Here is a 13,880-nt window from a genome sequence, read left to right on the forward strand (position 1 = left end):
GTACAGTATACCAATTTAGAAGTTGGAAACTCTGGTTATTGCAGTGCTAAAATAAAGCTACGTCTAAAATTTGTTGTCGTTTTATAACTGACATGCACAGGCTCAGTGGGAGCTGTTTGAAACATGACAATTAACACAGATGCCTGCTGCAATTTGTTGTTACATACAACTTTATTTGAAGGGGATCAACAGCCCATATTCAACAAATAAAACAATTTACAATTTGTGACCAAGCCCTTCTGGAGCTGTGCTGACTAGGGTTCCTCTTGTTCCCAGATCTTTTCACTCCTGGGAAACAGGATTGAAAAATGAAAATCCTGATGAAAATATTTGTGCCCAATTTCATCATTATGATGTTTAAAACTATTTTATTTTAGCTCCAAACATTTAATTAATTCTCCCTGGTGCTGACCAACAACCCTAGTGCTGACCACTGATATTTTCACACATTATATACCAGGGGTGGCCAACACGCGCGAGCCGCATGCGACTCTTCACGCAGTTATATGCGGCTCTTACGTTCCTGTTGCACTTTTTTTTAAATATTTTGATTTTGTTTGGTTAAGCCAGTGGTTCTCAAACTGGGGTCCACGAGATAATTTTCTGTGACCGCAAAGCACGTAACGTTACATAACACGACACTCCCGAAGAAGGAAATTTTTTGTGCAACTTACTTTTCCAAACCAAGCTGATTAGTTTAGGTTATTGCTCGCTTTAAGTTGAATTGTCCATTGTGACGTCATGGTGTTGCGTTGCCGTTATGCTAATAAGAATTACGTTTTTACACTTTGCAGCACTGACACTGTGGGCTATACGGTCACTTCACTCAAATAAAGTGATTCGTTAGAGGTTAACACAGCCGAGCTAATACCAAAGAAGCAAGTGCGCCGTCTCATTGATACCATTAAAAACAACGTGTAATTTTGTGTTTATTTGTGTATATTTTTAAGGAACCGTGAGCAATTAAAAAAATTGCTGGGGGAACGTTGCGAAATTTCTGTAAAAAAATTTAAGAACTACTGGGTTAAGTTATGGAATATTGCCGGTTCCGACTCCCGACTGTTTGCCTTAAGGCCATTGTATTTTTAGTAACACTTTTTAAAGAAGTTAAACGCAAATATATGCCCAAATAATATTGATAAATCACATTAGATCGAGAAATGTGTAATTTATCATGCAATGTGTCGCGTCTCCTTTTAAATTAATATTTTGTCTATTTAACAAAATAAAGGCATTTTTTGTGCGAGTGAATAAGAAATGGAGTGATACGCCTTTTTTTCGTTTCATGTGTGTTAAGTGTGGCTCTTTGAGGTTAACCAAGTAACAAATGCGGCTCTTGGTATGTGATTGGTTGGCCACCCCTGTTATATACCTTGCATCATGCCTTCGGAAGGCTTACTGAAATTAGTTGGATCAGGATTTTAGTGCAAGCAAAGAAAGGCCATTTTCTAGCCTTGCTTGCATGCAAATCCTGATTAGGCTAACTGATTTTGGGGCACCAATTTTTTTCAATTTGGTAAAGAGTAAACGCAAAGTAAAAAAGAGTAACGCAAAGAAATATGGTTTGCAAACACTGCAACGCACATTGTTTGGGTTACCCTGCAGGTTGGGGTTTCAAGAGTTCACACATTTTTTTATTTACTATTAATAATAATGATGTTTTTTTACTATTAAAAATAATCACATTTTTTTTATTTACTATATAAAATAATGATTTATGGAACTACTGAATGTATAGTACTTTTAGCCATATCCAAAGCACAGGTATTTCAATAACTTGCATTCATTCTTTTCTATAATTTGTCAAAAATCTTATCATTGGGTTAAAAATACCGTGAAACAAACACCACGTACACTAATTTAATGGATATCAACCAGCCTTTATCGATTTTTATAATACCTCATAATTTTTGCATTTGATTGCAGTTTAGTCCGAGCCCATCCGCAGATGTTTCAGTTTGAATGTTGTCTGGTTAAATATTCCCTAATTTGATTTTTCATTATATTATATTCTAAGATTTAGTCTAACAGTTATTAATTTTTGTGATTACTTAGCCTTTCTTAATCCATAGAACAGTGAATCAACCAATACATCCACACAGGAGACCATTTTATATATTATGAGAGTTACCTATTAAAGTAATCTCTTAATGTATTTTTCCATATTTCCTTCTTTAAAGGGTTATGTTGATCAGCATTGTGACATGGTAATCCCAAAGCATTTGTTTTTTGCCCTTTTACTATTTGTGCTATTGTTGTAGAACGACACACCTGTTCAATCACACTACTTACAAGACATGTTTGTGCTATGCTGTGAGCTATATTCACTAAAATCCTAGCAGGGCCATCTCTTTAGTTACCTAATGTGAACTTTCTTAAGGGAATCTGGCGCTAAATAAACCAATACAGTTTAATCTTGAGAACGACCTCAGCTACACAGCCCCTAAACCTAGTGTGCTAAGTTATTTTAATGTTAAATAAATTCTGCAATATGTTAATGTGCACATAAAACTTTCAAGTTTAATCAGCTTCTAGGAATTTTGCATCATATTAAATTTCTAGTGAGTCTCAATAACTGCCTTCTTTTTGGATTTTTTTAGCTTGAAGTTTAATATCAAAGCAAATTCCTAAACCCAGTTTAAATGGGGTATATATAATAGTTTTTATCGCAATTTTTTTCAATTTGCTTTTTAGAATTTTAAAGCAATAGTATATCATAATATAGTGTGGTTTATGTAAAGTACTGACAGTCAATGATAAACATGGTTATGAAAAAAAAGATGAGATGGATTTGGAGGATAAATCTTTGAAAAAGCATTGATTAATACAACCAGGTATTTTAAAGTTAAACTTTTATTATTTATATATTTCACAATAAAATTTATAGTGCCTAAAATATAACAAATTGTATTTTTTAACTACATACTAAATTCATTTCTTTACCAAAACAGTTAATCAATCTCTAGCTGTTACTTAATGATAAACCAATTTTTTTTCTGTGTTTGAAAGCACAACTCTAAAAGTTAAAGTGTAACCCTCATGGATATTAATATGTTTGCATAACATAATACATTACTTTTCATTGTAGTATATTAACAACTTTTATATATAGAGAACAACTTTACGGATCCCAATGTCAACTTCACAAAGACAACTGCTTTTAAGTTTACCACAAATCATGAGCTTACAGACTATGTTGAAAATGAAAAAAATGTAACAACAATATCCAGCGATTATGCCTAAAGCTCTAGATAGATTAATATGCTGTGTGGATTGTTTTTAATCAAAAATACACCAAAAAATTTGGAACTTTAATGGCATCAATATCCAATAGTTTATAATAACTTTATTGAAGCTTTCGAACTCGACAATTGTTGAATGCCCATATCCATAACATAACCTAAATCAGGGGTTCTTAACCTTTTTTGTATGGTTTACCCTTTTAAGCGAAAGTAGCAAACTATATCAGTTGTGACGTAACAATGAAGTAACTAAGAAATAAGGATGTTGCAAATTAACTAACATAGCTATCAATTCGGCTGACCTAAATCGATGTGTTTTAAATGTTCTGGCCCATAAACCCTTTGGGGCAGTGGTTCTTAACCAGGGTTCAATCAAACACCTGGGGTTCGACGAGAACAGCCTCTGAAGCATTACCACACTGTTTACTTAGCTCCGCGGGACCTTTAAACCTATTTTCTCTCTTATTTGTATATTTTAAGGAATCTATTAATGCTAATGTCATGTTTCTCCGCATGACTCATAAAAAATGTTTTATAGGCAAACATATGTCGAGTGAAAATTGGGTTTAACAATGCTTGCAGAGTAACACAGGGGTCGACAGGGTATCAAAGGTTAAGAACCTCTGCTTTAGGGTTCAACAAATGTCCTTAAAATGGAATTGTGCACAGTGCAACTGTAAACCTGCGTATGTGTTGTAATGCTATACACACTTAAATTATATTATATCCAACGGAAAATGTCCTTTGTCACTCACATTTCAGGGCTAATTTTTATAAATCTGTTGTTTTCTGAATAGTACAATATGTTTCTTTATATGGGCTGTAGCATTTCTTAAACTTTTCCAATTCTGTTAACCCCTGTGTCAGAATTCTGCATTCCATTCACTCCTATTTAAAACATAATGCAAAGCCATATATTCTACTGAAGATTGTGAACAGATCTGTGTTTAGTGTTCCTACATATAGACTATTTTTTGCATTTTATGTAAAAATATATGGTATATTTGAGGAAAGCCCTAAATATTTGCCGACTAGGGATGCTTTTTTGTTTTGCAGTGTAGTATTTGTTACAAATGTGTAGCCTGTTGTTCGTGTATATTGTATTTTTAGAATTTTGGCCGCCGTGACTTTACATTGGTTCACATTTTTTAAGAAATTCATCTTTTTCTTTTAAGAATTAAAACAAAACTATGCCCAGTGAAAATTATTTACAAATTTGAATATTGGGTTTAGTTTATATTGCTAAATATTTGTTATGTTTGTCTTGTTTTCAACCTCTTTTAGGCCTTTTAGATGGTTATCTATTTCTTGTGACCTTTTTCTTAAACCCTGTTTTGAATATGCTTATTTCCAAAAATAATGAAACAATACAACTGTATTTGCTAACTTAATCTATTTATACTGTCTTTACGAAACATTTTTTCTTGTTTAACTTGTGAATTTTCAAGTTTACAATTGATTAGTTTCTAATGAGTTTGTTTTTGCACTATAATATGTAATAAACAAAAAAAAGATTTTATTGAAAGGTGGTGATAGTGTTTTTGCAATATTGTGAAAAGTTAACAAAATGTTTTACATTATAAAAATCATGTAAATAACGCAATATTATCAATAAAAAAGTTGATAAAACACTAATGACTAAGCTAAGCCAAGTCATTTAAAGCAAAACGTTAATGCACCCATAAAGTCATTGAATTACGGTACTACAGCACGGATGCGTTTTACGTACATTGTGTCAAATAAAGGGGGAGGGGCTGTTTAGGAAAGAAATTGTTATATGGAATGTTGCGTTCCAGTTGTCTGGACGACGTTGAGTTGTTCTAGCCAAGTTAAAAAAAAAACAATTTTAAAAATGGCTAAACGTATTTTGTTAAATAGAATCGGGTTTATTCGCCATCCTTCCAACACTATATAGTACGAAACAAGTTGTTGGCTGCTTATCTACTTGCTTTCCTCTGAGCATCCGTAGCTCAACTTATAGAGCGAAGTTGTGGGCACGAGGTCAAAAGTTCGAAATTCGCCGCAGGCTACATTTTTCTAATCTTGCCTTGCCTGCATAATTAATAGACTGATTTGGTTAGTCACTTGAAGGTTCCTGGTTTGCTATTAGGTTATCTCTGGTCAAAAGACGGCTTCAGAAGGGATCGCAGTGGTTGTAATGTACACGTACGTCGTATGTGTGTGTTTATTGAAAATATGAAAACATTTTGACCGATGAGTGTCTTCATCACTGGACATTCTGACTACTAATTGTATATCTGCTCCTGTATTTGCCTTTTGTTTTCGATTGATACTGTCCTCACCAAACTTTCTACTTTTTACCTTAATTCATCAGCTATTAGCTTCTTTAGGATCCACAAGATCGCTTTGTCTTGCGTAATGTTAAAAGTTAAACAAAAAACAATTAATATTGGAAGACGGTGTTAGTTGTTGATACATATTTTGTATCAAACCACGGTTATGCCACGTTTAAAAATAATAACTAACCTTAGGTTTGGTAAAATGTGATGTGGTGGTCCAGTGACCAGAGTAAAGACATGTAACTTGCCCTAGAAATTTGTTAATAACGACTTTGCAATTTTGAAGAATACTAGCGCCACCTTGCGGGTATGCTTCAAAGTAAAGGTATACAAAATGCTTCAATCACAATGTTAAGTCTAAGCATTATAATTAATAAACAGAAATAATCAGAAAGGTGGTACAACTAACAAGCTATTAAGTTAGCAGTCGAGATCCTTGCGAGACGAGAATTTTGAGGCCAAAATATACACTTTAGTCTTACCTCATTCACATTACATTCGACATGTTGATTTGTAATATCAATAATTACAATTTAAATCAAAATACAAATTTTTAGTTTAATTTTAATTTATTTCCCAACCGAAACGAAACATATGATTACCTTGAGACACAGATTTCAGTTCGAACAGGGTGATCTAAAGTTGACAGCATCGCGGGCCACAATATTTCATGCATATTCATTGTGGACCACAAACATAAGGTTACAGGAGCGGATCAACGATTTTGTTTGATCGGGGCAAGAAATGTTAAAAAATGACGTCACAAAGCACCGTCAAAGACTTAAAAGTTCCAGAAGTATGCTGCATTAGTCCGACTTGTGCGCAAATGAAAAGGAGTATTATTGATACTGGGAAAAATGGTGCGCGAAGCGCGAAAAATTTGCGTATTTGACAAAACTTTCAATTTAGAAGACTGCTTTTTATAAGCTTGGAATGTTCGCTGAAACCGTATGAATCTTAGTAAAGTTTAAAGAGCGATGCTGCATAGGCTACTAATCGCTAAATTGCAAAGACGTTATCATTTCGCGCAAAAATGTATTAACCAGATAAATTTGGGTAAAATTGCATCTTAGAAAGGGACGCGTTAGCCTAAAGTCACATGAAAACCTTTAAAACAATACTTTTCAGCAGCGTGATATATTTTTTTATTTTTTATTAATAATAATTTATATAGGGTCGTACTTTTTATTTAATCTTCATATCAAAAAAACGACAAACAAAGCGCAAATATATCTTATAAGTTTGCAAAAAATCCATTTTACAAAGTTACATATTATAGGACGCACTGCGGCTTTTCCTAAACCGGTCTAACACATACAAAATGTAAGCGTTCTTGCCACCCCTTCGGTCCGAATTTTGTGAGCGATGGGAAACTGGTTTATTTAACGATATGACAGAAAAATGTAATCATACACAAACAATTGCAGTATGCTTACTGTTCGTTGCTCGACGCATAGCTTTCATGCTCGAAGTAAACATTTGAAATCGACTGGTTACGTTCGCGATCGAGATATGAATTTCGAGTTCGAATTATTTACTTCATAAACTGTACGAACAATTTAGATCGACGCATAACTTTCATGTTCGAACTAAAGATTTCGAGTTGGACTTATTACGTTCGTGATTGAGATATGGATTTCGAGTTCGAATTATTTACTTCACAAATTGTACGAACAGTTTAGATCGACGCATAACTTTTATGTTCGAAGTAAAGATTTGAGATCAACTTATTACGTTCGCGATCGAGATATGGATTTCGAGTTCGAATTATTTACTTCACAAACTGTACGAACAGTTTAGATCGACGCATAACTTTCATGTTCGAAGTAAAGATTTCGAGATCGACTGGTTACGTTCGCGATCGAGATATGGATTTCGAGTTCGAATTATTTACTTCACAAACTGTACGAACAGTTTAGATCGACGCAAAACTTTGATGTTCGAAGTAAAGATTTCGAGATCGACTTATTACGTTCGCGATTGAGATATGGATTTCGAGTTCGAATTGTTTACTTCACAAACCGTACGAACAGGTTAGATCGACGCATAACTTTCATGTTCGAAGTAAAGATTTCGAGATCGACTTATTACGTTCGCGATTGAGATATGGATTTCGAGTTCGAATTATTTACTTCACAAACTGTACGAACAGGTTAGATCGACGCATAACTTTCATGTTCGAAGTAAAGATTTCGAGATCGACTGGTTACGTTCGCGATCGAGATATGGATTTCGAGTTCGAATTATTTACTTCACAAACTGTACGAACAGTTTAGATCGACGCAAAACTTTCATGTTCGAAGTAAAGATTTAGAGATCGACTTATTACGTTCGCGATTGAGATATGGATTTTGAGTTCGAATTATTTACTTCACATACAGACGAACATTTTAGATTGATTTTTTATATTGATGTGCGTAGGTCGCAGTAAATATTTAATGTCAAATTGTAAACTTTTTTCTGTTAAAACTGTTAAAAATGTAACAAACCACATCAAATATTACTTAAACACTTATTAACACATAACCTAGAGAAGAAGCTTTCGCTTAAACTTGCTTTTTAATATTTTCTTTTGTGTTAAAGGAAGTTTTTGGCAAATTTAACACTAAACATTATAACTCTTAGTTGAATACTAATCCTGGCATTAAGCGACAGTGGAGTGCGCTGTAAGCCTGTGCTGAATATATTTACGTGTTATAATCTTTAGTCACAAAAATATTGCAAAAATATTTTAACTAAATTTAATTTACAGCACAATTGTCATACCCGCTAGGTGGCGCTAGAACCTATCAACATAACAAAGTCGTTTTTAATAAATAAGAAAGGTAAATTAAACGTCTTCGCTCAGGTTATTGAACCACCATGGCAAATCAGCATGATTTGAAAACAAATATGTATTAATTACTAGTACCGTCTTCCATTATTAATTGTTGTTTCGCTTAACATTACGCAAGTTAGAAAGTCTTTCGCAACCTGATACCGATAGAAAACAAATTTCACTAGAAAATACTTATTTTTCGTATTGGCAGTTTCCATCGAAAACGTTTGCGTAAACACATTTAGGACGTGTCGTATATGTTAAGTGATCAGTTGGAAATGACCTACCATCTACTATACGTTCAATAATATGTGAACAAATATGTGAATTGCTGCATTTAAAACAACGTTTTGTGAAAACGACCTGATTCATTAATAATTATTTACGATTTTTTTTTTAATTACGATGTTAGTCGAAGTTATGAAACACGTTTTAAACTTGGCTCGCACCACTCAAGTGTCGTCCATTGTACAACATACTCTTTACTATTTGTTAAACCTTAAAACTTTGGGTTGCCTCAAAATTGCACTTAAACTTTTGCCTAAAATGATTTCACATTAAGTATTTTGAAAAAATGATTTGTCTTAAACTTAATGTTTTAGTTGAATACATTTTTAGCAAAGGAGCATTATTCTCTTGTTTAAAGCAGTTTTCTTAACTTAAATTGGACTTGGGAGACTTTCTAAATGACTTGCTTGCCTTGACAACACTGTAAACACAACATCACCGCCTTTTAATAATAACTGATTTGTTTATTATCACTATGTCGCAAAAAATAACTCTTTTGAAACTCTTAATGTTATAAATAAAAAATACCAATCTTACAATTGATAAAGTTACCAAATATGGTTGTATTGTTTTGTTTTTTAGAGAGGAACATACTTAAACCATTGTTAACACTGATTACGTTTGTGGTACTATTCTAAATAGAACGACAGGAAAAAGACAAACGCGAGAAATTTTCACAAATAGACGAAAAGTATTTTCCAAAGCAACACAAAATAAACCCAATATTCAAATTTGCAAATAATAACTAGGCATAGTTTTATTTCTAATTGTAGATGCAAAATATGCACTTATTTTATAAGTGAGAAACAATTTAGTCAAAATAACAAACGTCCAAAATTCTGTTATACCAATGATAGATACCTGCTAATTTTATAACGTTATACATACAAAGTGGAAACAACGTCACCAGTGTGACAAAGCAGTAAAAATACGTTTTCATAAAAAACATATTCAATGACGGAGTAGGCCGTGACCAGCAGAAATACCCAAGCTCAAAATAAAAACAAAGAAGAATTATAAGAGCCACTGAATATGACAATTGCGCACGGAACTGTTTGTCATTTAGAACAGATCCAATGTTTTAAAAAAAACATGGGTTATGTCACTGGTTTTGAACCTTTTATGAGCTGTGGTTTCCTTCCATAAAATCACAACAACTTGTGACCTTTACGCTTACATTTCAGTGTTTCGGAAACAAATATTTTAAATATAAAATGACCGACACTTCCCAAAGACTGTTCTTACAGCCACTCTACACAACAAATAAGTCAATGCGTTTGGGCAGAAAAACGATGGAGGTTGTAGTTAGATTTATACAGAAGTAGGTAGGAAATGATGAATCTTTAAAATAATCTTTACTAATTTTTAAACATTGAAAGGAGTTGTCTTCGTGGCGTTGACAATGGAATCTGTAAAGTTGTTCAGTATATATAAAAGTTGTTAATATGTATGAAGTGGCAAACATGCCAATATTCATAGATTAACACTGAAATAGAAACAAATGTGCTATCACATTGTGAAAAAATCGATTATGTCTCTATTAGGGTTAAAGCTTAAGATAATGCAGTTCGAAAATACAATTAGTTATTTTTAGACACTCTAATTTTTATCCTAAAACTATGTTTTAAGGAAATAATAAAATTTAGACCATTGTTATTTCATAATACCTGTTTTTACTGTTCAATCTTTTTTAAACGATTTATCCTCCATAGTCATCGACTCATCTCATTTGGTTTTTAAATTATTATGTTTATTTTTGACTTTCAGTATTTCATATAAACATTATAATATACTATTGCTATTTCTGAAAAACAAATTAGAGAAATAATCATGTGTAATTAAAAAACATTGCTAAACCTTCTTAAACTGGGGTTTTAGAGGTGATTTGCAGGATTTGTTATGTAAACAATTTTGAAAAATTATATGTTTTTAGAGAGAAGGTGGTATTTACGTAACATTTAGAAATTTGGTACACTAGAGACTAGACCGGTACACCAAAATATGCATGGGGTGCACCAGTACGAAAAGGTATACACTGGTGCATCACAAAATTTTAATGAACCATTAATACCACAATTTTTTTGATAAAACAGTCATTAAATAGCTTCTTTGCTATTTTTTCAAGTTTGTTGGAATGCTGTTTTATGACATTCAATAGGACTCGCAAGCAGCCTACAGGCAAGCTCTCACCAAGAGTGTATAGAACTTCGGCAGATTTGCTCAGTTTAATTGACATCAACTTTAGGGGTCACCAAATCAAAAAAGGTTGAAGAGCACTGCACTAGACCACAAAGAAGGAAAACTGGGAAAATAATTTAAATGAGATAACTTTAGGTAACTATCCTAATACATAAAATGGTCTCTGTTCGCATGTATTGGTTGATTCACACTTTTATGTGTTAATATTCACAAAAATGAAAAACTGGAATACCATATCTTACTATATTTTTTAACCTATCTTATCTTTAATTTTTTTAACCTCCCATAATATTTAACCTACCTGAACCCAACCAGAATATTGTGCATTGTTATAATAAACTATTTAAACCAGGGCTGCGAAGTCGGTCAAAAATACCCCAAATCCAACCTGGTCAATTGTGCGATTTCGTTGAGCCCCAAGTCCGGCCCTAACTCTACATGGTTGGAAAATATTCCACCTTTACAATTTCCAGTTAGGGCCATATCAGTTTCAATATTTGGTTCTGCGCATGCGCATGTCGGATTCGGGGCTCTGGTCGTTTTACATGGTTTTACTCCTCTTGAGTCCGACTCCAGCAAAACAAACAGAGTCCTCAAATCCAGAGTCCTAGTCTGACTCTGATTTAAACACTGGAAAAATGCTCGAGTGGACATAATTGTATTCAGACATTGTTACTTAACACACCTGATATTTTAGGTACAGGGGTATTAATAAAGAGAAAAATCAAATTAAGGAATATTTAGCCGGACAACATTCAAACTGAAACATCTGCAAATTAGCTCTGACTAAACTGCAATCAAAAGCAAATATTGTGAGGCATTATAAAAAACAATAAATGTTGGTTGAAGTCCATTTAATCAGTGGATGCGGTGTTTGTTTCACGGTATTTTTAATCCCATGATAAGATCTTGACAAATTATAGAAAAGAATGAATGCAAGTTGTTGAAATAGAAAAATACCTGTGCTTTAGATATGGCAAAAAGTACTATGCATTCAGTAGTTCCATAAACCAGGGGTCTACAAATAGTTAGATTGAAATTTAGGTCACAAGTAAGTTTGGGTTGCGCCAAAAAGTATTTGCGGACCCCTGGCGTAAACAATTGGGGTTGATTACATTGACAACATCTAAGTCACCGTTTCTCAACCGGTGCGCTGCGAGAAAATGGGGAAAAAATGTTACAAAAATTCTGTATTAGGCCTATTTGTAGAATTTGCGAATACTTTTAGAATAAAATCTAGTCACTATTTTCTGTGAATAAACACTGAGCAATATGACTGGATTCGTAGCCCTTATTGAAATCCCAATAGTTGATGTTGGCTCTTCGCTAACAAAGAAAGAGGAACTATTGCAATCTAGTGGGGCTTCCGCCTTAAGACCACAATTAAAACAACAGCAACTTCGGCATAAAAAACAGTTCGGAGTAAGACCGAAATAGGACTGATACCTAATACTCGTAATAGCGTTTAAATCAAAATAAGACCTAAATTCGTCCGAATAAGGCCTAAATGGCAAGAATAAGGCCTTTGCTACCTTTTACTTAACCCCAAACCCCACCCATAACTTCAACACAAACTCCCCTAATAATTTTTACCATAACCCAAATTCTAATTCTACCCATTACTCGCGCCTAACTCCAAACAGAGGTAAACAATCCTGTGCCAAAACACTATGGCACCCAACCGACGACACCAAAAGGCCGATGCCAAGAATATGTCCTTTAATTCTCTTTAGGCATGTCTTATTGAGCACATCGTATTTTATAGCAGGTCTGTGGAGTCGGGAGTCATATTTGAGACTCGGCGTACCATAATCGATTTATTTTGCTGAAATCGGACTGATGGAGTCCCGAGTCTGACGTGCGCAGTACCAATTTTAAAACTAATAATCCCGCCAAATGCAAATTAAAAAGGCGAAATAGCATATGGTGGATATTTTTCAGCAATGTATTGTGGTTGGATGAGATATATGACACCCCTATGAGGGGATTGTTGAAAATCCACCTTAATTTAGATACGTAAATGGGAAATTTAAATGCTGTAGGATTGCAGACGAGTCGGACTCGGGAGTTGGAGTCGGGTTATTTTTAACCGACTCCGCAAGCTTCTTAATAGATAATAGAATTGGGAGCCTGATGTAATAAAAATTGCCAGCAAAAAACAAAGTTAGCAGTCGACTCGCGCGTCAGGTGCGCCACCACGTTTTGAAAGGTTTACAAGTGCGCCCTGGGGTGAAAAAGGTCGAGAAACACTGATCTAAGTAAACTCTCCGAAATACAAGGCAGGTTAAATCATTGCTTAAACAATGGCATAGAATGTAAACTTGCAGATGACAGACTGATATTTTTGGCATGTGGCATTTTGTCCAGGTGAGTACTGATTTGTTTGCACTTACCAGACTGACAGGGCTGCGGAGTTGGTTAAAAACAACCTGAATCCGACTCCCGACTTCGACTCCAGTCAAAAGAGCTATTTTGTCAAGTACCGAGCCTGGCCCGGACTCTACAGCCTGTATTTCACCAAATTGCGTAACTCTTATAACGTGGATATTCAGCAATCCACCTATAGGGGTATCTAATAATTCATTCACTCACAATACATGGTTGGAAAATATTACACCATTACAATTTCCATTTGGCGGCCATATCAGTCTACTTGGGTAGATTTACAAGGTCTTACCCGAGTCCAGAGTCCGACTCCAACCAAAACAAATCGACTCCCCGAGTCCGACTTCGCAGCCCTGCTGGCGAGTGAAAATTTTACTTCAAAATCAACCCTGGATCACTTTGTAATTTTGCAGATCCGTGGACAGTATTGCAAATTTCAAAATTTGATGCCAAGAAAACACAACTTTCAATAGTATTAAGAGCACTTATTTGTTGTATGTTATGCAATTAATTTAGGAATTTGAAAAAATGAATCTAACAGACCAAGAGCCATAACAAAATGATTGATTCTACAAATGTACACATGCCTTTAGAAAGGCTTCTAAAAATTGGGGGCTCTTTTAATTTGGTACATCAAAAAAGGCAAAA

This window comes from Ascidiella aspersa, chromosome 5, assembly GCF_963924565.1.
Source record: "Ascidiella aspersa chromosome 5, kaAscAspe10.2, whole genome shotgun sequence".
NCBI lineage: Eukaryota > Metazoa > Chordata > Ascidiacea > Phlebobranchia > Ascidiidae > Ascidiella > Ascidiella aspersa.